Genomic DNA, 25339 nt, shown 5'->3' on the forward strand with positions numbered 1-25339 from the left:
CTTAGCCTGTGCCTTGCGCCAGGATCAGGCCATTAATGGGATACCAGTGCCTGGAAGTGGGGGAGGAGAGGTAAAGACGTCTCTATACATGGATGACGTCACCCTGCTCCTCTCTGACAATGCCTCAATTAGCAGAGCTCTGCAGTGCTGTGATCGGTTCTCTTTGGCTTCCTCCGCAAAAATTAACACATCTAAGAGTGAGATTTTTTATCAGAACTGGAGGGAGCCAAAAGAAGGACATGATCTCAGGCTGCAAGAGAAGAGAATTAAGGTCCTGGGGGTGTATTTTGGAGAAGAGATGGGAACAGTAAATTGGCAGAACAAATTGCCAATCTTAAACAAAAAACTGATGCAATGGAAGGACCGAGACCTCACCATGACAGGGAAGGTGCTGGTCATCAAAGCCGAGCTCTTGCCTGTCTTGAATTTTCTGGCTTCTACCTTCCCAATCCCACACCGTGTTGCGGCGGTGCTGAGGAGATTGATGTTTCAATTTCTATGGGGTGGGAAGCAGGAAAGACTCAGAAGGGAAATAATGTACAGGCCGCTACCCTCAGGGGGGAAGTCTGTCCCAGATATTGCTACGAAGCTGCTGTGCATTTTCCTGGCCTCTGTGCTGAGAGGCTTTGCAACAGCACCTGCAGCGCGTACCTGGACTTATTTTTCCAGGCTCTGGGTAGGTAGGGAGGTGTTCAGAGTGTGGGGTGTCAGACCCAAGCTGGACGTCCCACTCTCTGACACATGCCCTGCAATTTATGGGACAGTTAAAAGTTTTCTAAGATCTCACCCAATTGGCCATATTCCCCTCCGAGATGTCAGCGTCCAAAAACTGGAAGATTTCGTAGCACCCCAGAACAATAGGCAGACCCCTGTGGGCATTTTAACATCAGCCCAAACAAGGAAGGTGTGGAAACACACATCCTCTAAATTTCTGTGCAACATTCACAGAGATTTAGCCTGGAGTGTCGTCCACCAGTGCTTACCGGTACGAACTTTCTTGTACCGTAGGGGCCTCACCCCCAGCCCTCGCTGCGTTAGGGTGGGCTGCGGCGAGGAGGAGACTGTGACCCATCTCCTGTGGTCCTGCTTTTTTGCTAAGGCCTTCTGGGCACAGTTTGAAGATTGGTTGCAGGCTCTCTCGCCCCAATTTACCCTGACCGCTGCTTTCATCATATACGGCATCTCTCCTGTCAAACTTCCCCCTGACGTGTTTGACAGGATCTGGGCCGTGGTGAACAGTGGGAAAGACGCCCTGTGGAGAGTGAGGAACATGGGGCTGTTCAAAGGCATCGAGGTCCCAGTCAAGGCAGCAGGTAGCCTGGCCCTGTTCATCACCCGAGAGAACTATTACCTCAGAGATCTGTGGAGAGAAGGGAGGGAGGAAGCAGAAAATCTGTGGGAAATAGAGGGCATTGGACAGTATCTCAAGAAACTGTGAAAAACATTATCATGTTTAAGTAAAGAATGTGATTTGCACCAGAAAAAAAGAAAATTGTTGCTATGTAACTGTTACCGTGTCAAAATGTAATGAGATGTGATCATATATACTGTTTTAAGTATGTATATTAATGTAAAGCTTTCTGATTTGTGATTTCCTGTATTTTTTTGTGAAAAGAAAATAAAGTTCTTAAAAATCGAAATCGGTTCCATGAGGAACATGGGGCTGTTCAAAGGCATCGAGGTCCCAGTCAAGGCAGCAGGTAGCCTGGCCCTGTTCATCACCCGAGAGAACTATTACCTCAGAGATCTGTGGAGAGAAGGGAGGGAGGAAGCAGAAAATCTGTGGGAAATAGAGAGCATAGGTCAACATCTCAAGAAACTGTGAAAAACATTATCATGTTTAAATAAAGAATGTGATTTGCACCAGAAAAAAATAAAATTGTTGCTATGTAACTGTTACCGTGTCAAAATGTAATGAGATGTGATCATATATACTGTTTTAAGTATGTATATTAATGTAAAGCTTTCTGATTTGTGATTTCCTGTATTTTTTTGTGAAAAGAAAATAAAGTTCTTAAAAATCGAAATCGGTTCACCCAGGGCGAGGCTCGGCCATTGCACTCCGGCTGTGCTGACCCCTGCGAATTCCCCAAATGTGGGAATCTCGACTGCATAATTTCTGGTAGTGGGGGACTGCGTTCGCGCTTTCCCCTGATGTGCTTGGTCCAAAATCAGATACAGGAAGGTTAGGACACCACGAGCTGCATGGCTGCGGAAGGATCCCGGTTCGACAGGAGTGGACGCCGCTGCTGGTTCTCGCTGGCTTTTAGTTAGGGGTCCGGAGAAGCATCTCAAGCTAGTTCCACTACTCCTTCCGGACGTTCATTCCCTTTTCAAAGTCAGTCGTTTTGCTGTAGTCTGCGTTCTTTAGGCTGATTATCGAGGTTAGCCTTTATTTGGTCATGGGGGGCCTCGGTACTGTATGCTGAGTCTAAAGACAGTTTCACCCGTTTTCTGATTGCTCGGTTCTGTACCAGTGCAGACATGTCAAACAGTGAATGGCTGTACCTCTATTGTATCCGTGCTCAATGAATGAAATCGGTAACAAATGAATATATGTCTAGTTATACGAAAAACGAGTGGTTTATCGACTCATCTTCATTTGCAGATTTAGAGGCAGCTTCGATATTCGTTTTACAGACGGGGTTTTTTTTTGAATATGGGTCACACACATGCCACAGCAACAAAACATCTCTAGAGATGAGGCTATAGATCACCTTTCCATCCTGCAGGTTTTCCTCCCAAAGCCTACGGCACCAACGGCGACCCCTGCTGGCCGGGAGAGCAAAAGCTTACAGCACCTGGTATTCCCAGGCAGTCTCCCATCCAAGTACTAACCAGGCCCGACGCTGCTTAGCTTCCGAGATCAGACGAGATCGGGCGTGTTCAGGGTGGTGTGGCCGTAAGCGAAAGCCCCGGCGCCTGACTCGCTACTTGAAGCTGTGTGTGGCGGGGGTTCCGTGCCCCCCGAGCGGGACTGAAGGATCGTTCGTGTGCAACTCTTTGGAAAGGAGCTGCTTTCCAAATCGCATTGCGTGCCTGGATGTTGGCGAATGCGCTCCCTTGTGTTGGCTCGTCCCGCACTGGAGGAGGACAAACAATCTGCACGGAGGAGCACCAGGCAAGTCTTCACCAGACAAAAACCTCCAGTGCACAGCACTCTGGAAACATTTCGGGGCTTTCGCGTGTTTATTTCAGCACGTAAATTGCACCGGTCCAACACGTCGGCCGGGCGCGCGGCGCCTCCGCCCTCTTGTGGCCTTGCGGCGTCAGAGCAAGAGGCTCCTTCTCGCTGCCCTTCCGCTGTGTTGCAGGGCCCCGAGAGGGAACCTGGAGCGCGCACTTTGTGGGGGGCGGGGGACCGCGTTCGCGCTCTGCCCCCGGTCTCTTGCGCGAGTACTAAATCTCACGGACAGGGGGGCCAAGTCATTGATTGTTACAGGTGAGACGGGGATTAGGAGGAGACCCCGACTGATGGGTAAAGGGGAGCACTAACACCAGAGGGACACCCCCGGCGTCTCTTTTTGAGAGACGCCCTGGGGTTTCCTAATGGCCAAGGAGGGTCGGGACCTCGGTTTGACGCCTCCCCCGAAGGACGGCGCCTGTTTGTGCAGCAGAGTGTCGCCATCAGGAGGCTGGGGCGTAAGAGAGCCACACAGCCCGCAGGGTGAGCGCTCCCTACTGGTCCCAGTCACACCTCTTGCAGGAGCAGCAGCAACCGGAGCTTTTCCGGGGTGGAATCTCCCATCCGGGTGCCGGCCAGGCTCACACCTGCTGGGCTGCCCCGGGGGTGAGCCCAGTCGAGAGTCGCAGGGCCAGATCTAGTCACCGGGGAGAAACGATACAAGTGAAGGATTGCTCGGCTCTCGGCACTTGAAAAGACCGACAAATGTCTCGTTCCCGCCGGAGCTGAATGTACCCGCATGTGTGGTGTCGTCTTCTTCCCCCGCCCCGCTGTGTTTGCTGTATTGTCTCTGAAGCCGGCCCCCCCGAGACGAGACGGGCTGTTCCTGTGCCCCAATTAACACTTTACAGGTGCCATTCCCCGGCATTGTGGCCATTGTCGGTGCTCACACGCGATAAGATAAGGCGGAGGAGAGCGGGGCATGCCCAGCGGCAGACATTCAAGGAGGGGGCAGTGCGAGGTGAGGTGAGGTGCGACACGCCGGAGCCCCGACGCAGCTAATGCGGAGCACTTGTTGGACTGGCATCGAAAGGACGTGTGCGCACGGAGCGAGCCTTCCCTGCGGCGGAGCGCGGGAACTTTCTCCCCCCCTCCCGCTGCAGGAGTTGTGTGCACTGCAGCGGTGCCGAGAGAAAAGCACAGAAGGCAGCAGGCTCTGGAGAACAGGTAAGAGACGGAGCCTTGTGGGCAGGCGAGCAGGCCCGTTTTTTGGAAATTGCTGAAAAGGTTTGTTCGGTGTGTGGCAGGCGCACGTCGCGAGCTTGCGTGGCGATCTGCCGGTCTGGAGTTATGCAAATGAGGCCGAATTGCATCCCGGGACATGCTGCGAATGCGCAACGGCGACTGCAGATGTGTAGGAAACGGCGCGCTCGTTTTCTCGTTTTGCCCACACTTTTGAGTGTTAGTGTGGCGTGTGAGTGTGTGAAAGAGTGGGCCCAGCAGGAGGCGGTGGCGTGCGGGGCGAGGAGGTGGCCTAGGCTGCGCGATTTGTGCTGTGGGTGCGGGCCGCTTGCAGGGGCCTGTTTAACTCATACTTACCTGGCAGGGGAGATACCTTGATCAAGAAGGAGGTTCACCCAGGGCGAGGCTCGGCCATTGCACTCCGGCTGTGCTGACCCCTGCGAATTCCCCAAATGTGGGAATCTCGACTGCATAATTTCTGGTAGTGGGGGACTGCGTTCGCGCTTTCCCCTGATGTGCTTGGTCCAAAATCAGATACAGGAAGGTTAGGACACCACGAGCTGCATGGCTGCGGAAGGATCCCGGTTCGACAGGAGTGGACGCCGCTGCTGGTTCTCGCTGGCTTTTAGTTAGGGGTCCGGAGAAGCATCTCAAGCTAGTTCCACTACTCCTTCCGGACGTTCATTCCCTTTTCAAAGTCAGTCGTTTTGCTGTAGTCTGCGTTCTTTAGGCTGATTATCGAGGTTAGCCTTTATTTGGTCATGGGGGGCCTCGGTACTGTATGCTGAGTCTAAAGACAGTTTCACCCGTTTTCTGATTGCTCGGTTCTGTACCAGTGCAGACATGTCAAACAGTGAATGGCTGTACCTCTATTGTATCCGTGCTCAATGAATGAAATCGGTAACAAATGAATATATGTCTAGTTATACGAAAAACGAGTGGTTTATCGACTCATCTTCATTTGCAGATTTAGAGGCAGCTTCGATATTCGTTTTACAGACGGGGTTTTTTTTTGAATATGGGTCACACACATGCCACAGCAACAAAACATCTCTAGAGATGAGGCTATAGATCACCTTTCCATCCTGCAGGTTTTCCTCCCAAAGCCTACGGCACCAACGGCGACCCCTGCTGGCCGGGAGAGCAAAAGCTTACAGCACCTGGTATTCCCAGGCAGTCTCCCATCCAAGTACTAACCAGGCCCGACGCTGCTTAGCTTCCGAGATCAGACGAGATCGGGCGTGTTCAGGGTGGTGTGGCCGTAAGCGAAAGCCCCGGCGCCTGACTCGCTACTTGAAGCTGTGTGTGGCGGGGGTTCCGTGCCCCCCGAGCGGGACTGAAGGATCGTTCGTGTGCAACTCTTTGGAAAGGAGCTGCTTTCCAAATCGCATTGCGTGCCTGGATGTTGGCGAATGCGCTCCCTTGTGTTGGCTCGTCCCGCACTGGAGGAGGACAAACAATCTGCACGGAGGAGCACCAGGCAAGTCTTCACCAGACAAAAACCTCCAGTGCACAGCACTCTGGAAACATTTCGGGGCTTTCGCGTGTTTATTTCAGCACGTAAATTGCACCGGTCCAACACGTCGGCCGGGCGCGCGGCGCCTCCGCCCTCTTGTGGCCTTGCGGCGTCAGAGCAAGAGGCTCCTTCTCGCTGCCCTTCCGCTGTGTTGCAGGGCCCCGAGAGGGAACCTGGAGCGCGCACTTTGTGGGGGGCGGGGGACCGCGTTCGCGCTCTGCCCCCGGTCTCTTGCGCGAGTACTAAATCTCACGGACAGGGGGGCCAAGTCATTGATTGTTACAGGTGAGACGGGGATTAGGAGGAGACCCCGACTGATGGGTAAAGGGGAGCACTAACACCAGAGGGACACCCCCGGCGTCTCTTTTTGAGAGACGCCCTGGGGTTTCCTAATGGCCAAGGAGGGTCGGGACCTCGGTTTGACGCCTCCCCCGAAGGACGGCGCCTGTTTGTGCAGCAGAGTGTCGCCATCAGGAGGCTGGGGCGTAAGAGAGCCACACAGCCCGCAGGGTGAGCGCTCCCTACTGGTCCCAGTCACACCTCTTGCAGGAGCAGCAGCAACCGGAGCTTTTCCGGGGTGGAATCTCCCATCCGGGTGCCGGCCAGGCTCACACCTGCTGGGCTGCCCCGGGGGTGAGCCCAGTCGAGAGTCGCAGGGCCAGATCTAGTCACCGGGGAGAAACGATACAAGTGAAGGATTGCTCGGCTCTCGGCACTTGAAAAGACCGACAAATGTCTCGTTCCCGCCGGAGCTGAATGTACCCGCATGTGTGGTGTCGTCTTCTTCCCCCGCCCCGCTGTGTTTGCTGTATTGTCTCTGAAGCCGGCCCCCCCGAGACGAGACGGGCTGTTCCTGTGCCCCAATTAACACTTTACAGGTGCCATTCCCCGGCATTGTGGCCATTGTCGGTGCTCACACGCGATAAGATAAGGCGGAGGAGAGCGGGGCATGCCCAGCGGCAGACATTCAAGGAGGGGGCAGTGCGAGGTGAGGTGAGGTGCGACACGCCGGAGCCCCGACGCAGCTAATGCGGAGCACTTGTTGGACTGGCATCGAAAGGACGTGTGCGCACGGAGCGAGCCTTCCCTGCGGCGGAGCGCGGGAACTTTCTCCCCCCCTCCCGCTGCAGGAGTTGTGTGCACTGCAGCGGTGCCGAGAGAAAAGCACAGAAGGCAGCAGGCTCTGGAGAACAGGTAAGAGACGGAGCCTTGTGGGCAGGCGAGCAGTCCCGTTTTTTGGAAATTGCTGAAAAGGTTTGTTCGGTGTGTGGCAGGCGCACGTCGTGAGCTTGCGTGGCGATCTGCCGGTCTGGAGTTATGCAAATGAGGCCGAATTGCATCCCGGGACATGCTGCGAATGCGCAACGGCGACTGCAGATGTGTAGGAAACGGCGCGCTCGTTTTCTCGTTTTGCCCACACTTTTGAGTGTTAGTGTGGCGTGTGAGTGTGTGAAAGAGTGGGCCCAGCTGGAGGCGGTGGCGTGCGGGGCGAGGAGGTGGCCTAGGCTGCGCGATTTGTGCTGTGGGTGCGGGCCGCTTGCAGGGGCATGTTTAACTCATACTTACCTGGCAGGGGAAATACCTTGATCAAGAAGGAGGTTCACCCAGGGCGAGGCTCGGCCATTGCACTCCGGCTGTGTTGACCCCTGCGAATTCCCCAAATGTGGGAATCTCGACTGCATAATTTCTAGAAGTGGGGGACTGCGTTCGCGCTCTCCCCTGATGTGCTTGGTCCAAAATCAGATACGGGAGGGTTAGGACACCACGAGCTGCGTGGCTGCGGAAGGATCCCGGTTCGACAGGAGTGGACGCCGCTGCTGGTTCTCGCTGGCTTTTAGTTAGGGGTCCGGAGAAGCATCTCAAGCTAGTTCCACTACTCCTTCCGGACGTTCATTCCCTTTTCAAAGTCAGTCGTTTTGCTGTAGTCTGCGTTCTTTAGGCTGATTATCGAGGTTAGCCTTTATTTGGTCATGGGGGGCCTCGGTACTGTATGCTGAGTCTAAAGACAGTTTCACCCGTTTTCTGATTGCTCGGTTCTGTACCAGTGCAGACATGTCAAACAGTGAATGGCTGTACCTCTATTGTATCCGTGCTCAATGAATGAAATCGGTAACAAATGAATATATGTCTAGTTATACGAAAAACGAGTGGTTTATCGACTCATCTTCATTTGCAGATTTAGAGGCAGCTTCGATATTCGTTTTACAGACGGGTTTTTTTTTTTGAATATGGGTCACACACATGCCACAGCAACAAAACATCTCTAGAGATGAGGCTATAGATCACCTTTCCATCCTGCAGGTTTTCCTCCCAAAGCCTACGGCACCAACGGCGACCCCTGCTGGCCGGGAGAGCAACCTGGTCGGGAGAGCAACCTGAGCACACCTGGTATTCCCAGGCGGTCTCCCATCCAAGTACTAACCAGGCCCGACTCTGCTTAGCTTCCAAGATCAGACGAGATCGGGCATGTTCAGAGTGGTGTGGCCGTAAGCGAAAGCCCTGGCGCCTGACTCGCTACTTGAAGCTGTGTGTGGCGGGGGCTCCGTGCCCCCCGAGCGGGACTGAAGGATCGTTCGTGTGCAACTCTTTGGAAAGGAGCTGCTTTCCAAATCGCATTGCGTGCCTGGATGTTGGCGAATGCGCTCCCTTGTGTTGGCTCGTCCCGCACTGGAGGAGGACAAAGAATCTGCACGGAGGAGCACCAGGCAAGTCTTCAGTGCACAGCACTCTGGAAACATTTCGGGGCTGTCGCGTGTTTATTTCAGCACGTAAAGCGCACCGGTCCAACACTTCGGCCGGGCGCGCGGCGCCTCCGCCCTCTTGCTGCCCCTGCAGCTGCTTCACTTTTCCCTTTAGTTGCCATCGATTTTTTTGTAGTGCTATACATATACGATTGAGGTATCTTAGAGTTCTCCTTCGAAGACCCAGCACTCTCTTTTCTTTTCCCAGTGTTACTCATATCGGACTTTTTAAACCTAAAAAAAAATGGTTTTTTTTTTCTTTCAATTATAACTGAAGTTTAAACAACTAGTGTTAAGTCCTTATTTTTCTGTAGTCAAAAAAAGCAAAAATTAACATTCAGGTCATGAAAAACTCAAAAAAACTCCCCAACCACTAAACTTTACCTCCCACCTGAGCGCCATCTTGAACGCCCCTACCACCAGAGAATGCTCACGATTTCGGAAGCTGTCTCCGGGACGTGCTGATTCCACACATCCTGAATAAATCATGATATTGTTAGTTGCTGTAGCTAGACGTTCAAATGAGTTTCATGGCCAGATGGACTGTTTCCTCCAGCGGTATAATATTGCAGTGAGACAGCACGATGCCTGCAAGACTATGTCACGCTAAACGCCACAGATTGTGTTTGTCCGTTCGTGTCAGTCGTCCCGCAGCCACGGGAAGTGGGACACAAACATGCTGCAATGCTTTCAAGACGTTAGGATTTGTTTGTGCAACATCCAAGAGGAGTACTTGTGGCTTGAATGTGAACTGTACGTGCCCGCCCCCTTTCCTCTGTAGTGCATGAGTTCCTCCCGGCATGCCCTTCGTCATTGTTCTGTCATCTTGTATTTAAAGGGTTGTATTTCTGCTGCTGAAAATAAGCAACGGTTTTCTCACAACGCCCTTTGTTCCCAACGGAGCCCTTGTCTGTCATGAAATTCTTCAAAACCTCAAGCTAGAAGAAGAAGAAGACGACAAATATGAAGCGTTATAGCAACGACATGCCATGACACGATCGATAACGATTTCCATAGGATCCCCGCGGTTGCCTGGCAACCGTCAGCTTTGCGCAGTGGCAGTATCGTAGCCTGTGAGGGTTAGCCGAGGCGTGATTATTGCTAGTTGAAAACTTTTCCCAATACCCCGCTTCCGCCGGTTTGCAATACAATCGGCGAAAGCAATTTTTGACAGTCTCGTCAGAGACTGAGCAAGGTGTTTAAAGACAGATTTGGTCACGGTGATATCATGGTAGAAAGAAACGAACTTGTTACGTGTCAACAGAAACGCTCTTTCAGCTTTATGCAGAGAACAGCGTCTGTCGAGATTACTTTTGTGTCAGCGCGAAACGCCGTGTGCTTGTCAGTATGATTTCATATTGCTCGTAGCGGCGCCTGGCTTTTGTCTGTCAAACGTTAGGTTGCGCTTCTTCATGCTGCATCGTCGGCATGAGTGGAGCATTTTAAACGTCTGTACTTACTGCGCCCCATAAGAAATCGTTTGTCCCCATTCAAAAGAGATTGTGCGATGTCCTGCAGCGTTCGCAAAGCAAACCTTTGACAGTTTGAAAAGAGGAATTTATTCTGCTTCCTGTGCGTGCAGTACTTACAAAGTTGAACGTCTTTACACGATCTGCTGCAGTTTTCAGTGGGTGGGCTTTGTCAAATGGCTTGGAAAAACGCACTGTGTTTCTGCTCGGGAAACATCATGAGCAGTGTCCTGCATGTTTTCTGTGTATAGCTGTCTTTTAACGCATACAGAATTCATTCGAAATCATTGATTTCTCCAATTAACAAGGGTCTCTTTTTGAACCTGCCAGAAGCATTCTTACAATGTAACAGATTTACTCCGGGGAAGGGCAGCATGACATTGAGAGTAGCTCAAGCTTTCAGCACCTTTATCTGACTGCATGTATGCAGACTCTGCTCAGAATCCCCTGTAAGATTCTCCTTCAATTCCGTTTTGCAGTGCTTTAGCTCTTTCAAAAGGCTTCGCTTTGCTAGTCACAATCCAAGGCTCATGACAGCATTTGAAAACATTCGTAACTGCGTTGGCCGGGAATCGAACCTGGGTTAACTGCTTTGAAGGCAGCTATGCGCAACACTGGCTCGCTCCAGAATAAATCTCACGTCGAGGGCATATTTTTTTCCATTTTACCGTGAGTCGGGCTCAGCTGCACAGAGGAGAGAGCAGAGCAATGAGGTCACGGGGACAGGGGAGTCACACGCTGGCGGTTTGAATACGCGGAAGATCACTGAGGGATCCACAGTATATGGACCCTCCGTGCGCCATCAGTCCGCACTCCGGACTCTGAATCCTGCCATCCGAGTTAAGATCTCGGCGGAACCTGAGGCGCAGTTCCTTCTTAAAACGTAATCTGGTGAGCATTTCTAGAATCGTACTTGTATAGATGCAGCCTTTAATGTGTTGCTAGGTTAAAATTGATGACTTCTTGTATTTCAGTAGGCAACTGCCCTCTTGATTTCGGATTTAATTTCTTTATTACAGGGGCGCTTTTATGAAGACAGAGTCATGTTCAGGTACTTTGCTTGATGGAGGAAGCTCATTTCGGACTCTGTGATCTGCTCACCTGGAAAGGTCTGCTATACTACTACAAGAGAGAAGTAGAGTCTGGAAGAAGGGACAATTTTATGATGCTTTGGAAGATAATGTTTTTTTTTTCTTATACTGAAAATGAAAGGTAGTTGTTTCTATATGGACTCAGTCTTTGGAATTTGTATATATATATTTCAGTGATCCCTCAGCCATTCCTTCTGTATTGTAATTCAATTTCTCTTTTAAAATTCCTTCCCCACTTCTAGGACCTGCAGTTGCTGAACTCCACAATGGCTTCTATTGGAAAGTCTGTGACTGAGACCAAGTGTTCACTTTTTTATGAAACCATTATTTATTTAGGAGCAATGAGCAATTCTTATATAAATGCAATAAAATCATTATGCTCAAACTATGAGAGAGAAAATTAAGGATAATTTAAGAAATCAGTCTTAGCTTGTTTCTATACACAGATGGTATTATTTATTTTCAAAGGAAACCCGCGAGGATTCCCCTGGTGTGCAAGATGTGCCTGAATACTCTTGATCAGCTTCCTGCTCACTTGAAGAGGGCGTGTATGAAGCACGCCACGGCAGAAAACATCAGGATGGCCTCTCAACAGGCGAGGGAGGACATGATGAATCACCTGAAGAACGGGGTCATCGTGGATTACCACAGAATAGAGATCGTGTCTGGTGAGGCAAACAGGATAGTGGTTGTAAGACTGCTAGAGTCCTTGGGCCTTTTTGTACATGGGAAGCCTGAAGACACATTGGCAAGGTGAGATATTTTTAATCTGTAAGGCTTCTGTAGTTTCTTTTTGAAATCATTGTTACAACATATTATGTAAAAGCATGTTGAAAAGAATCTACCTGCATTCCAGCGGCCCTGAGCAAGAGGCCGCAGTCCAGGAGGAAGAGATGCCAGAGGCTGCTCTAGAAACTGAAACAGAAGCGGATAAGGAAGGGGAAGATGTGAGCTCTGAAGAACTCTATCAGCAGTAAGACTTTTTATTTTTCAGATGTATCTATTTTTTACTAAAATTCTAATTTGTCTTATAGGTATAAAATGTTTAAACCGGTGTTTTATATCCTTACAGGCCCTGAGTAGTTAAAAAGTATCAGCAGGCCGGAAGAGAGTGGCCCAAGCTGGACTCTATAGAAAGCACTCCCTGGATGCTCCTCTCCTGATTGGATTCAAACAGTACCTTACCAAGGATCTGGGAGTGGCAAATTATTCTCAGGAGGTATTTATTTTTTAAAGGCATTTAAAATTAAGCAATGGTATCTTCATTGTAAATGTTTTTATTTCTTAGCTTAAAATTCACCCATGTGAAATGATGTCAGCCATAAACATCATGACTCTATATTTCCTACCTGAATCTATTCTACTTAAATTATTACATTATACACAATTTGAGTTCATTTTAAAAAGTAAAAGGTAATGAAAGGAATGCATTTTCATAAGAAAGATAATACCGATATGCATGTGATAATCTTCCTTATATCATGTAGTGCATCATTTGGACACTTTGTGGGCTTCAAATACAAAGAAAATCATGTTCTATGGTACAAGATAAATACAAAACTTAAGCTTTTATTTTAATTAGATTTGTTTATAAAGCATAAGCAATCATTTATTACATCGCTTCTTGAATTAAATCTTTTGACAAGAGGTAAGACTTCTGTTACATTTAAACCCATGTTTAGCTGTGTTTTTTAGATTTAACTGAACCAATTTCTGTGTGTGCTAATGTCCTTGAATTCTGACAACATCACACTAAATTACATGATATAAAACAGCTAATGTTTCTAGAGATAAAGTTTCTGAGATGCTTCTAATTACTTTTTATTACCAGGGACAGTTTAATTCACCTTGTACAGTACTGTAAGACCAAGATGCTTTTTTTAAAAGTTATTTAACATTTTATAGAACTTTGTCTACTATGGCAACATGATGTGCTTGGTGAAACTTGGAAAAATACTGCTTGGCCACTTATCTTAAGATAAAGATAGGATAAAGGTTTATCTTTTGCACCTACCTGACCCCCAGGGAAGGCCAATGCTTTCTAAGTTGATGGTTCCCTACAGTAGACTGTACTTTAATTTCAAAGGTAATGTATATTGACCCAAATCAGTTTTGGAATCCAATCTACTGACGAGATGGAGCACATCCTTTTTTCAGGATTTTAGCATCATACGTTTGGTATATTTAGTCCCTAATGCTGAAAGAAATGATCATAGAACATTTGGACACTTTGTGGGCTTGAAATACAAAGCAAATCATGTTCTATGGTACAAGATAAATACAAAACTTAAGCTTTTATTTTAATTAGATTTGTTTATAAAGCATAAGCAATCATTTATTACATTAATATATGTAAAAATAACATTTTAGCATCATACGTTTAGTATATTTAGTCCCTAATGCTGAAAGAAATGATCATAGAACATGACATCTAACCTTACCTGCGGTGTTTTTAATCCCTATTGCTCAATGCACGGTGAAAGCATTCCATACATGTGTCTGACAATGAGGAATAGGCCCCTGAGACAGTCATTTGCCTGTTTCACAAATGATCGTATTTTACTAGAGATTCTGTTTGGGATTCAGATGTGCATTCGGACAGCAATCCCTTTCAAGAAATGATACGTTCTGGATGAGGTCAAAGGTGCTGGAACACTGTATCTAGGATGTGTTTGCAGAGACTGTGTGTCTCCTGCTTCAACGCAGTGATAAACAGATGTGCTCCTTTAATTTATTGGTACATGCCCAGGGCAGTAAGCAGTCTGAGGATTTATTTCCAGATGGCATAGAGCAGTGAAGCAGTGAAGTAGTGCAAAACACTGGATCATTATATTATTAGAATCTATTCTACTTAAATTATTACATTATACTCAATTTGAGTTCATTTTAAAAAGTAAAAGGTAATGAAAGGAATGCATTTTCATAAGAAAGATAATACCGATATGCATGTGATAATCTTCCTTATATCATGTAGTGCGTCATTTGGACACTTTGTGGGCTTGAAATACAAAGAAAATCATGTTCTATGGTACAAGATAAATACAAAACTTAAGCTTTTATTTTAATTAGATTTGTTTCTAAAGCATAAGCAATCATTTATTACATTAATATATGTGAAAATAACATTTTAGCATCATATGTTTAGTATATTTAGTCCCTAATGCCGAAAGAAATGATCATTTGTTTAACATGCACGGGTCTGTCTCAAAGGATGCAGTACTCCTGAAGGGTCTCAAACCCTACATTTCGGATGCCTAGCTGTATCCCTCACATGTGGCACCTCAGAATGACTTCTAACCTTATCTGTGGTGTATTCAGTCCCTATTGCTCAATGCACGGTGTACATACTGCATACATGTGTCTTGAGAATGAGGAATGGGCCCCTGAGACAGTCATTTGCCTGTTTCACAAACAGGGACCTGGACCTAGACCTGGCCCGTACAGGGCTCAAACCCGCGACCTTGGCGTTATTAGCACCACGCTCTAACCAACTGAGCTAACCAGCCTCACGACAGTGCTCCTCTCTGTGCTGCAAAAAATCAAACTCAGGGAATTTCTTTTGTCCTCCTTTGAATAGAAAGCCGTGTAATCAGTGTACGGGCTTTCTCGTGCAGTTTCATGGTTCTTGTAACCCAAATCCTACACTGGCCTGAAGTGACCCCCCATTTCACAGCATTTTTCAGCTGATTTAAAATGTACCTAAAGGAGAAGCATTATTGAAGACCATCAATTACCAAGAGCTTTTGTCAAAGGTTTTGGTGGTCATTTTTAATGACCACAGAGCGCTATGACCTCGGTTTTACATCTCATCCAAGAGACAGCGCCCTTTTACAACACAGCGTCTCCGTCACTATGCTGGGGCATTGGGACCCGCACAGACCTCAGGTTGAGCGCCCCCCCACCGGCACCATTAACACCGCTTCCAGCTGGAAACTTTGTTTTTCCCTGTAGCTCACCCTCATCCGGGTACTGACCTGGCTAACAAATGCTTTGCTTCAGTGGGTTTTCAGTTGCGAGTTGCAAGGGGATGCAAGTGATGGAGCCGCTCGCTGCAAAAGCCACTGCTTTGGCTGGGAATCGAACCAGAGCCTCCCACGTGGGAAGTGAGAATTCTACCACTGAACCACCAATGCTCAGTACCCAGGCCTTCAAAAAAGACGCTTTTTTGGTGCTCTGTTAAAAAAGCGTCGACATTACCTCTTTCAAAAGGCTTCACTTTCCTAGTCACATTCCAAGGCTCATTGAACCCGGGCTGTTTCCTCCAGCGGTATAGTATTGCAGTTAGACAGCACGATGCCTGCAAGACTATGTCACGCTCTGACGAGACTGTCAAAAATTGCTTTCGCCGATTGTATTGCAAACCGGCGGAAGCGGGGTATTGGGAAAAGTTTTCAACTAGCAATAATCGCGCCTCGGCTAAACCTCACAGGCTACGATACTGCCAATGCGCAAATCTGACGGTTGCCAGGCAACCGCGGGGATCCTATGGAAATCGTTATCAATCGTCTCATGGCATGTCGTTGCTGTAACGCTTCATATTTGTCGTCTTCTTCTTCTAGCTTGAGGTTTTGAAGAATTTCATGACAGACAAGGGCTCCGTCGGGAACAAAGGGCGTTGTGAGAAAACCGTTGCTTATTTTCAGCAGCAGAAATACAACCCTTTAAATACAAGATGACAGAACAATGACGAAGGGCATGCCGGGAGGAACTCATGCACTACAGAGGAAAGGGGGCGGGCACGTACAGTTCACATTCAAGCCACAAGTACTCTTCTCGGATGTTGCACAAACAAATCCTAACGTCCTGAAAGCATTGCAGCATGTTTGTGTCCCACTTCCCGTGGCTGCAGGACGACTGACACGAACGGACAAACACAATCTGTGGCGTTTAGTGTGACATAGTCTTGCAGGCATCGTGCTGTCTCACTGCAATACTATACCGCTGGAGGAAACAGCCCGGGTTCGATGAGCCTTGGAATGTGACTAGGAAAGTGAAGCCTTTTGAAAGAGGTAAAGCACTGCACAACGGAACTGAGGGAGAATCTTACAATGATTTCGAATGAATTCTGTATGCGTTAAAAGACAGCTATACACAGAAAACATGCAGGACACTGCTCATGATGTTTCCCGAGCCGAAACACAGTGCGTTTTTCCAAGCCATCTGACAAAGCCCGCCCACTGAAAACTGCAGCAGATCGTGTAAAGACGTTCAACTTTGTAACTACTGCACGCACAGGAAGCAGAATAAATTCCTCTTTTCAAACTGTCAAAGGTTTGCTTTGCGAACGCTGCAGGGCATCGCACAATCTCTTTTGAACGGGGACAAACGATTTCTTATGGGGCGCAGTAAGTACAGACGTTTAAAAAGCTCCACTCATGCCGACGATGCAGCATGAAGAAGCGCAACCTAACGGTTGACAGACAAAAGCCGGGCGCCGCTACGAGCAATATGAAATCAAACTGACAGCACACGGCGTTTCGCGCTGACTCAAAAGTGATCTCGACAGACGCTGTTCTCTGCATAACGCTGAAAGAGCTAAAGAGCGTTTCTGTTGAGACGTAACAAGCTTGTTTCTTTCTACCATGATGTTACCATGACAAAATCTGTCTTTAAACACCTTGCTCAGTCTCTGACGAGACTGTCAAAAATTGCTTTCGCCGATTGTATTGCAAACCGGCGGAAGCGGGGTATTGGGAAAAGTTTTCAACTAGCAATAATCGCGCCTCGGCTAAACCTCACAGGCTACGATACTGCCACTGCGCAAAGCTGACGGTTGCCAGGCAACCGCGGGGATCCTATGGAAATCGTTATCAATCGTCTCATGGCATGTCGTTGCTGTAACGCTTCATATTTCACAGCATATTCCCGCCCCCCAAAGAAAAGAGCGCCAATCAGAGAGGCGGAGACCGAGGACTCGCAGAGCAGACGGCCACAGTCGCCGTAATAAGAGCGATTGTGAGCGGTTTTAGTTTCTCTCTTTGACCAGCCCAGCTGCGCCCCACCTGAAGGCAGGGAAGCACAAAAATTCTATGGAACTCATTCATGTTCCTCTCCATGGAAATCTTTAGTAAAAGGCAAAAGATTTGTACGAGATGAAGAGAAACCAGAGTGCGTGGCTGGACAGCTGCAGGAGCCCAGGCCGCCTTCAAGGCCTCTGCCCTGCCGGTCGTGGTTGGCAATGCACCTGGCCTTACAAACGAGCCAGTGGGGCCCGTTCAGCTCTGGGCTCATCGCCTGCGGCTCTCGGCTTACCTGGCAGGGGAGATACCTTGATCAGCCTGTAGTTAGAGTAGTTGGATTGTTTTCTTGTTTTGTGGAAGCAGTGTTTGTTTTGCAGTTTGAGATGGCAACCTTTGGATCCCGCAAGAATGCTGTACGTTTTGAGCTTTTGGATGACCTCTTCATGGATTGTATGCAGTTCAGCAGAAAAGTGTTACAGAAGGAACGTGGCTTTGAACCTCGGCACTTGGATTTCATCTTCGCTCTCCCAGGTCAGAAAGCATTTGAGGTTGTTTTTGCTACCTATTCTCTGTTTGAACAATGTGTGGATGTGTTTGAGGCAAAAAGAGGGAAAGTTCCTGCCCTTGAGAAGATCAACTTGCAGCCTCTGACAGAGAGAGAGAGGAAAACGGTGCATGTTGTTATGTTCTCGGAACTGGCAAAGACGGAGGACATTCACACCTGGCTTAAGCAGTACTGCACCGTCCACCATGGAACTGAGGTTAGAGATGTTGACGGTATAAAAACAGGAGCAAGGAAATTCGAGGTTCGCTTGCTACCGGACAATGTAAATGGAGGCTTAAGGCACCTGCCCTCTACAATCCGGCTGGGCGCCTGCAATGGCTATGTTTTTTATGTGGGACAACCAAAGGTGTGTCGGCGCTGTGGTGTTGTGGGACACCTGGCATCGTCCATACATTTCAAAATCCATACAGCTTGTGAAAGATGAAATCCATTTCTTGGTTGTCAGTGGAAAAAGATTGCCGGCTGCAAGAAGCGCAAGTGATTGTTTTCTTTGACCATAAACCTGCAAATGTAGGGAGCACAAGCGGCCGTCAGTCTCTGTGGCGCAATCGGTTAGCGCGTTCGGCTGTTAACCGAAAGGTTGGTGGTTCAAGCCCACCCAGGGACGCATGTCTCAGTTTTTCCAATGTAAACATCATCACCGCTAAAGAAGATGGCGCAGAAGGCTCCACAGTCGAAACGCTGTGCTTCTTTTCTTCTCTTTTCAGCATGGAGTAAACCTTTGCTTGATCCTTTGCAGCCTACGCATGCTGACACAGCTACCTTTCTCTTAACGCGCCTCAATCATTATTCACCAAAACCATCAGCAGAATGTGTCGCCTTTGTGGTGATGTCACTCCTCTGCTTCACAAATGTCCTTAGTGACGGACCATTTCTTTCTGCCATTTTTCCGGAGCGGTTATTGATTGCTCCATCATTTCCCTCATACTTTCCATCCCTAGATTGAAAAAAAAAAAAACAGAAACAGGCTGACAGGACGACAATCAAATTGCAAAAACTCATCAAAGCACTCGATAGAGTATTTGAATCCACAAGTAGCTACGAGCAACTTTGTCCTGGCTTGCATGAAAGTCGGAAAATGTCAAAAAGAAAAAGATGGTGGCTTTTTCATATCTGTTCTTTTATTTTTAGTTCGTTGGCTCTTCTGTCCATTGTCCTCCTGCCTGGCTCTTGACCTGTGACTGTCTGAACGCACACATTAGACTTTCAGGCGGGGGATTTGTCCTGAGCCTCTGTGAAAGACCCACCCACCCCCATAAATAACTGCTCTAGAAACACATGAATGCAAAACTAAACCACAGCTTAAAGAGGAGCTCCAACTCAGTGCCATACTAATGTAAACGAAGTAATACTAAGACATGTTCTTATGGATTTGTCTTACCTTGAGATATGTAATTGGATTTCAGGATTAACTTCCTCATTCAATGTACTGGTGATTTTTTGCCTGGTCAGTACCTGGGTGGGAGACCTCCAGCGAACAATTAAGCTTGCTGCTGGAAGTGGTGTTAAGAGACTCTTAGGATCTTCCAGAGGTGTCTGTCCAATAGCACTAGTTAGTTGCCTTAGAGCTGGCTCAAACATTGCTCAAGAGTCTACCTTTCACAGATGCGCAAAGATGAATGATGGGGGTGCACGCTTCAAGGAGCCTTCCAACTGTAGGGACCGATTAGAGACGATCCGTAGCATGTGTTCGTTTCCATATACGCCCCGTGTCTCAACGGTAGGACAGAGTCAAATACTGCCTCGACACGTAACAGCGTTATATTAAACCGCAGGACTTGAGGGCTGTTTTGTTTGAATGTTCAAGGCATTGGTAAGAGCGTAGGTCAAGGGCCATTGGTGCATCTCCTGTAACTGGAGTAAAAATGCTATTCAAAGTGCAGTGACTAAAATCGTCGTCCACATGTCTCCGTTGTTGATTGCTTTCTGTCTAAGAACGTTCTGTTTTCATGTCCGAACGGGGAGACTTTATCATTCCAACTTGAAGCCACCCTTAAGTCCTCTGAGGTGTGTGTGTGTGTGTGCTTGCACGTATGGCGTAAAAGGTTTCTTAAACGGAGAGCGAACTTGAAAAAAGTTGCCTCCACTGCCGCCGCCGCCTCGCACTCCCTGTTCGATTGTAGCAAGAAGGCAGCGGCCGCAGCGCTCGCTGTAGTCGTGGCCGAGTGGTTAAGGTGACAGACTTGAAATCTGTTGGGGTCTCCCCGCGCAGGTTCAAATCCTGCCGACTACGGCGTCCTTTGCATTTGGTTGCGTGCGTGCGTGTAAAAGGACCAGCGCCGTTCCGTTTTCGCTGGGACCTTTAACACTCTAAATCGCCTGGACCCGCAGCCTGTGAAATCGATTCTTCAGCACCCACGATGGACGCTTTGCCGCTGGACACAGATAACGATGCTTTTCTGCAACGAGCTTTCCAGCTGAATTTTCTCAGCAGCTCCGTACTGAACCTGTTCTCCATTGCAACATAGCGGAGGCTCGTCACGTCTATAGCAAGGCTGTGTAGGACCGCATACGCCACAGTGACTTGTACACAGACCACATGAAAGGCAAGCAAAATACACTTTTAAAATTCCAAAGACTCACAAGGTCAGAGAAACAGCGATGACCTGAACAGATCTGTTACAGAAGTCTAGGTTGACCTTTTTAGAGCTGTAATTGCATTTTTGTTTAATAGAAGATCAAATCTACTCGCATGTACCAGCACCTTACAGTTTAGTGATGTTAATTCTGTTTAAGTAATAAGATTGCTAACGATGTTGGACTTTAGCCGGTGTTTTTTAGAACAAATTGCTTACACTTCTGTAAGGAATACCCAGTACGTGCCTTTGTCAGTCATTGCTCACCATACCTGTAACTTTCTTATCTAACTCACTTCCTCAAATGGTGAAGGTCCACAAACATAAATGAAAAAAAAACCCTTGTTGTAGATGAGGTGCACAAAAAAGCAGCCCCTGATAGTGTATAACACATTTATACTATTGCAGAGACACATGTAACATATATATATATAATGTATATATATGAAACAGAAATAGAAACAGAAACAGGAATCGCTTACTCACCTGGAGAATCTCTGTAGGAATATCTAGCATTTATCAATGGAAATAAAAGCTGCTTTAATACAGTGCATGTTCAAACTCAAACCCTCAGCTGCTGTTCTTGTTTGTTTTGGGACAAATTGCAACTGAGCATCGCATGAGCCGTTACGTACCCTTATCTGTTAGGGAATTTCAAGGGAGGAGTTAGGTCAGAATGGGTAGGCTGCAAAACAACAAGTAAAGATTTATTCCAAGATGAAACGTTGTGGCGGTTTTCTTATCTTTTCAGCATGGACTAAACATTTACGTTTTCCTTATATGCTATATATGTATATATTAGCACCAATGTCGTTCTTAAAAACTAACATGAAATTGTCAGGGACATTCAGCTATATACAAAGACGAGACAGACAAAGTAATAATTCTGTATTAACGTGGCCTACATATTGACGCAATGATCGAACTATCTGACATGTTCTGATTCAGATCCCCTGCAGTTCATGCCAATTAGAACAATAGCAATGCTGAGTCCTCCCCACCCTACTGAGCACAAATTCAGCTGCTCTCCAGTTCTTTTCTGCATGTTTTTTCATTGCAATTGAGCTCAGAGCTGGAGATGATCTCCATACAGTTCTGTGTTCACCAGCCCGCACTTGCGTGCTAATTTACGGGTTGTGGCAAATGCTTTTCTATAGTTCATATACATGACGGCAACCTGTTACCGAGGAACCTGAGAGGTTTAAAAGCCTCGCGAGCCAAGCAGGACTCGAACTTACAATCTTCTGATCCAAAGTCAGAAGCGTTATCCATTACGCCACTGGCCCATAGAACACGTGCTTGCACTCCACCACAGAGAGCTCTACACTGCTACTAGTAGTACACTTCCCCATCTAAATTTTCACAGCAAGAAACTTGTGTTTCCTACTATTTTTATCAGGTTTAAAATATCATCTCCTTAAAACAGAAAAAGTGTTGATGTGTCGTGCTGAAATTCCGATTGATTTTGAATTCAAAGAAAAAAGGTTTTCTTCCAAAACACCATGAAATTGTCACATCTTGCAGACAATAGGTGTATTCCATGTTGAAAAGAGAAGAAAGAAAACCATGGAGCCTTTTACAGGTGTGAGGCTTCTTCAGGTGTGAGAAGACCTCACAGTCGAAACGCTGTGTTTCCGTTTTTCTCTTTTCAGCATGCAATAAACCTATTACTTGTTCCTTTGCAGCCGAGGCATGCTGACGTAGGTACCCAGCTGAACATCTTGCAGACTCTACAGTACTTCTCTCCTGTAGAAGTAAAGCAGGGCTTGCTGGGTGAGCTTTTGCTCCGGTAAATTAGGTCACGTGTCATGTTAAATCACTTCTTCTAAACACAACATTTGCTGGTGCTAGCTTTCCCCATGAAAAGAGACATTTCCCTTACAGTACATGACATATCGTTTTTATTCTATCAATAAGTATAGAAATTAAACAAAAGAAAAAATGGTGTCGCCAAAGAATGCACAGCTCTGTCGCCTTGGGGAGGTGTCAAGGGCATTGAGCTCCTTGGACATGAAAAGTGCCCGATAAATGCCATTTCTCATCATTTCTCTTGGCGTCAGTTCTGCTATTAAATGGGACGGAGGCAACGGGCTCAGAGAGCAGGTTAAGTGCACACCGAACGCAGATGTGTCCAAGTGTCTGTAAAAGCGTGGTGCTCCGCTGGCGCTGTTCCCTAGTGGCTTAAAATGCCTGCCTGGTAAGCAGGCGATCCTGGGTCTGAATACCAGCGGTGCCTCTCTCCGTGTCTTGTTGTGCCGAATGTCTCATTTCAGACAAACATGTACAGCTTGGTTCAGTTTAATGCAAGAATTCATTTCCTTTCTGGAATAACTTGTTTTTGAAGAAATCCATACAGCTTGTGAAAGATGAAATCCATTTCTTGGTTGTCAGTGGAAAAAGATTGCCGGCTGCAAGAAGCGCAAGTGATTGTTTTCTTTGACCATAAACCTGCAAATGTAGGGAGCACAAGCGGCCGTCAGTCTCTGTGGCGCAATCGGTTAGCGCGTTCGGCTGTTAACCGAAAGGTTGGTGGTTCAAGCCCACCCAGGGACGCATGTCTCCGTTTTTCCAATGTAAACATCATCACCGCTAAAGAAGATGGCGCAGAAGGCTCCACAGTTGAAACGTTGTGCTTCTTTTCTTCTCTTTTCAGCATGGAGTAAACCTTTGCTTGATCCTTTGCAGCCTACGCATGCTGACACAGCTACCTTTCTCTTAACGCGCCTCAATCATTATTCACCAAAACCATCAGCAGAATGTGTCGCCTTTGTGGTGATGTCAGTCCTCTGCTTCAAAAATGTCCTTAGTGACGGACCATTTCTTTCTGCCATTTTTCCGGAGCGGTTATTGATTGCTCCATCATTTCCCTCATACTTTCCATCCCTAGATTGAAAAAAAAAAAACAGAAACAGGCTGACAGGACGACAATCAAATTGCAAAAACTCATCAAAGCACTCGATAGAGTATTTGAATCCACAAGTAGCTACAAGCAACTTTGTCCTGGCTTGCGTGAAAGTCGGAAAATGTCAAAAAGAAAAAGATGGTGGCTTTTTCATATCTGTTCTTTTATTTTTAGTTCGTTGGCTCTTCTGTCCATTGTCCTCCTGCCTGGCTCTTGACCTGTGACTCTCTGAACGCACACATTAGACTTTCAGGCGGGGGATTTGTCCTGAGCCTCTGTGAAAGACCCACCCACCCCCATAAATAACTGCTCTAGAAACACATGAATGCAAAACTAAACCACAGCTTAAAGAGGAGCTTGTCATGACCGCCAGGCAGTTAAGACCAACTCTTAAGCAATCTAAACAGCACCAGCAGCGGGTGATTATTAACAAACGCCGCCGCACAAGTTAACCCACCTGCACACACTCCACCGTGCGGTACGCAGTGCTATTTTTACCATCTTTACCTGCTTCCCGCTGGTATTGAGTCTACTCCTTGAGAGCTCTACCTGGCGTTTCTGCCTTTTCGACTTTGGACCTCGCCTCTCACCTCGGACTGTTTGCCACCAGTGTTCTCCCTGGATTACGACTTACCTTACGCCTCTTGACCACGAAACAAAGCAAAGCAGAGCAAAACAAAATGAACAAACGAAAACCCTCACGTCCCGCACTTGCATATAACGCCGTTACGTGCCCAAGCGGTATTGTACGTCATCCTAGCACTGCACCCCGGGGCGTACGGTATATGGGAACGAGCACACGCCACGAATCGTCTCGAATCACTCCCTACAGCTATAAGGCACCTTGAAGCATGCACCCCCAACATTCTTCTTTGCGCATCTGTGAAAGGTAAACTCTTGAGCAAACTCTGAACCAGCTCTAAGGAAACTAATCCGATTAGACGTTACTTTGACTAATCTTTTAAGGGACCCTTGTTAATTGGAGAAATCAATGATTTCGAATGAATTCTGTATGCGATAAAAGACAGCTATACACAGAAAACATGCAGGACACTTCTCATGATGTTTCCCGAGCCGAAACACAGTGCGTTTTTCCAAGCCATCTGACAAAGCCCGCCCACTGAAAACTGCAGCAAATCGTGTAAAGACGTTCAACTTTGTAATTACTGCACGCACAGGAAGCAGAATAAATTCCTCTTTTCAAACTGTCAAAGGTTTGCTTTGCGAACACTGCAGGACATCGCACAATCTCTTTTGAACGGGGACAAACGATTTCTTATGGGGCACAGTAAGTACAGACGTTTAAAAAGCTCCACTCATGCCGACGATGCAGCATGAAGAAGCGCAACCTAACGTTTGCATTCCTAGCAAATTCCTTTTATTTTTTGATAAATAAAGACAGTCTTGTTTAACAAACAACACACACAACATTTTACATTGTGAATTCAATTCAAATCAATGTATTTCTATATAGCGCCTTTCACAACAAGGTTGTCCCAAGGCACTTAACAATGCAAGTTGTTAAGAGCCTTGTGTTTAATATGCCGCCTAGGTTACGTGCTGTCTCTTTGAGGCAAATGTTTAAATCCTCTGAGTTAAGTGCTGAAGTTATAGTAGTCCTATCAGTATTGTTGCCTCCGATCAACAGATCCTCATTTTTCTCAGAGTTGAGTAACAAAAAGTTTTCACACATCCAAGTATTTCCTTCCTTAATGCATTTAACTAAACTGATAATAGAAGAGTTGTCGTTTGGTGTAAACAAAATGTTTATTTGAGTGTCATCAGCATATGAATGAAAGTTCATATTATTTTTTCATATTATCCTACCTAGCAGCAGCATGTTGAGAGAGAGAGCAATATTGGTCCCAGCACTGATCTTCTGGTACCCCAAATTGAACTGGTGACATTGATGAAGCAGTACAATTATTAGATATTTGAACATAATGAAAACGATGAGTAAAATGTGAAGTAAACCACTGAAGGACGGTTCCAGATAAGCCAACCTCAAACTCAAGCCTGTGTAACAAAACAGAGAGGTCAACCATGTCAAAGGCAGCTCTAAGATCTAGAAGCACAAGCACTGTTGCATTCCCCGCATCAGTAGCTAAGAGAATATCATTTACGACTCTTGTTAATGCAGTTTCAGAAACCAG

The 25339-nt window shown here is 47.1% G+C and overlaps 12 non-coding genes and 1 pseudogene across 12 annotated transcripts; 7 read left to right on the forward strand and 6 right to left on the reverse strand.

The window, feature by feature from the left end:
* The first annotated feature begins 1984 nt into the window (after positions 1–1984).
* LOC138234913 (U1 spliceosomal RNA) lies at positions 1985–2154 on the forward strand. The gene has a single exon (XR_011187986.1). It is a non-coding gene; the product is annotated as a U1 spliceosomal RNA (small nuclear RNA).
* Positions 2155–2789: 635 nt separating this feature from the next.
* Positions 2790–2908, reverse strand: LOC138234931 (5S ribosomal RNA). The gene has a single exon (XR_011188002.1). It is a non-coding gene; the product is annotated as a 5S ribosomal RNA (ribosomal RNA).
* Positions 2909–4715: 1807 nt separating this feature from the next.
* On the forward strand, positions 4716–4879 carry LOC138234902 (U1 spliceosomal RNA). Its single transcript, XR_011187975.1, has one exon. It is a non-coding gene; the product is annotated as a U1 spliceosomal RNA (small nuclear RNA).
* A 635-nt stretch (positions 4880–5514) lies between these two features.
* Positions 5515–5633, reverse strand: LOC138234856 (5S ribosomal RNA). The gene has a single exon (XR_011187931.1). It is a non-coding gene; the product is annotated as a 5S ribosomal RNA (ribosomal RNA).
* A 1807-nt stretch (positions 5634–7440) lies between these two features.
* LOC138234912 (U1 spliceosomal RNA) lies at positions 7441–7604 on the forward strand. Its single transcript, XR_011187985.1, has one exon. It is a non-coding gene; the product is annotated as a U1 spliceosomal RNA (small nuclear RNA).
* A 651-nt stretch (positions 7605–8255) lies between these two features.
* On the reverse strand, positions 8256–8374 carry LOC138234901 (5S ribosomal RNA; annotated as a pseudogene).
* Positions 8375–9667: 1293 nt separating this feature from the next.
* LOC138234936 (U4 spliceosomal RNA) lies at positions 9668–9809 on the forward strand. Its single transcript, XR_011188006.1, has one exon. It is a non-coding gene; the product is annotated as a U4 spliceosomal RNA (small nuclear RNA).
* Positions 9810–15497: 5688 nt separating this feature from the next.
* On the reverse strand, positions 15498–15639 carry LOC138234857 (U4 spliceosomal RNA). The gene has a single exon (XR_011187932.1). It is a non-coding gene; the product is annotated as a U4 spliceosomal RNA (small nuclear RNA).
* A 1170-nt stretch (positions 15640–16809) lies between these two features.
* LOC138234918 (U4 spliceosomal RNA) lies at positions 16810–16951 on the reverse strand. The gene has a single exon (XR_011187989.1). It is a non-coding gene; the product is annotated as a U4 spliceosomal RNA (small nuclear RNA).
* Positions 16952–17178: 227 nt separating this feature from the next.
* On the reverse strand, positions 17179–17295 carry LOC138234880 (U5 spliceosomal RNA). The gene has a single exon (XR_011187955.1). It is a non-coding gene; the product is annotated as a U5 spliceosomal RNA (small nuclear RNA).
* Positions 17296–18241: 946 nt separating this feature from the next.
* trnan-guu (transfer RNA asparagine (anticodon GUU)) lies at positions 18242–18315 on the forward strand. Its single transcript has one exon. It is a non-coding gene; the product is annotated as a tRNA-Asn (tRNA).
* A 1544-nt stretch (positions 18316–19859) lies between these two features.
* Positions 19860–19941, forward strand: trnas-uga (transfer RNA serine (anticodon UGA)). Its single transcript has one exon. It is a non-coding gene; the product is annotated as a tRNA-Ser (tRNA).
* A 2822-nt stretch (positions 19942–22763) lies between these two features.
* On the forward strand, positions 22764–22837 carry trnan-guu (transfer RNA asparagine (anticodon GUU)). The gene has a single exon. It is a non-coding gene; the product is annotated as a tRNA-Asn (tRNA).
* The last annotated feature ends 2502 nt before the right edge of the window (positions 22838–25339 follow it).

This window comes from Lepisosteus oculatus, unplaced genomic scaffold (genome assembly GCF_040954835.1).
Source record: "Lepisosteus oculatus isolate fLepOcu1 unplaced genomic scaffold, fLepOcu1.hap2 HAP2_SCAFFOLD_76, whole genome shotgun sequence".
Taxonomy (NCBI): domain Eukaryota; kingdom Metazoa; phylum Chordata; class Actinopteri; order Semionotiformes; family Lepisosteidae; genus Lepisosteus; species Lepisosteus oculatus.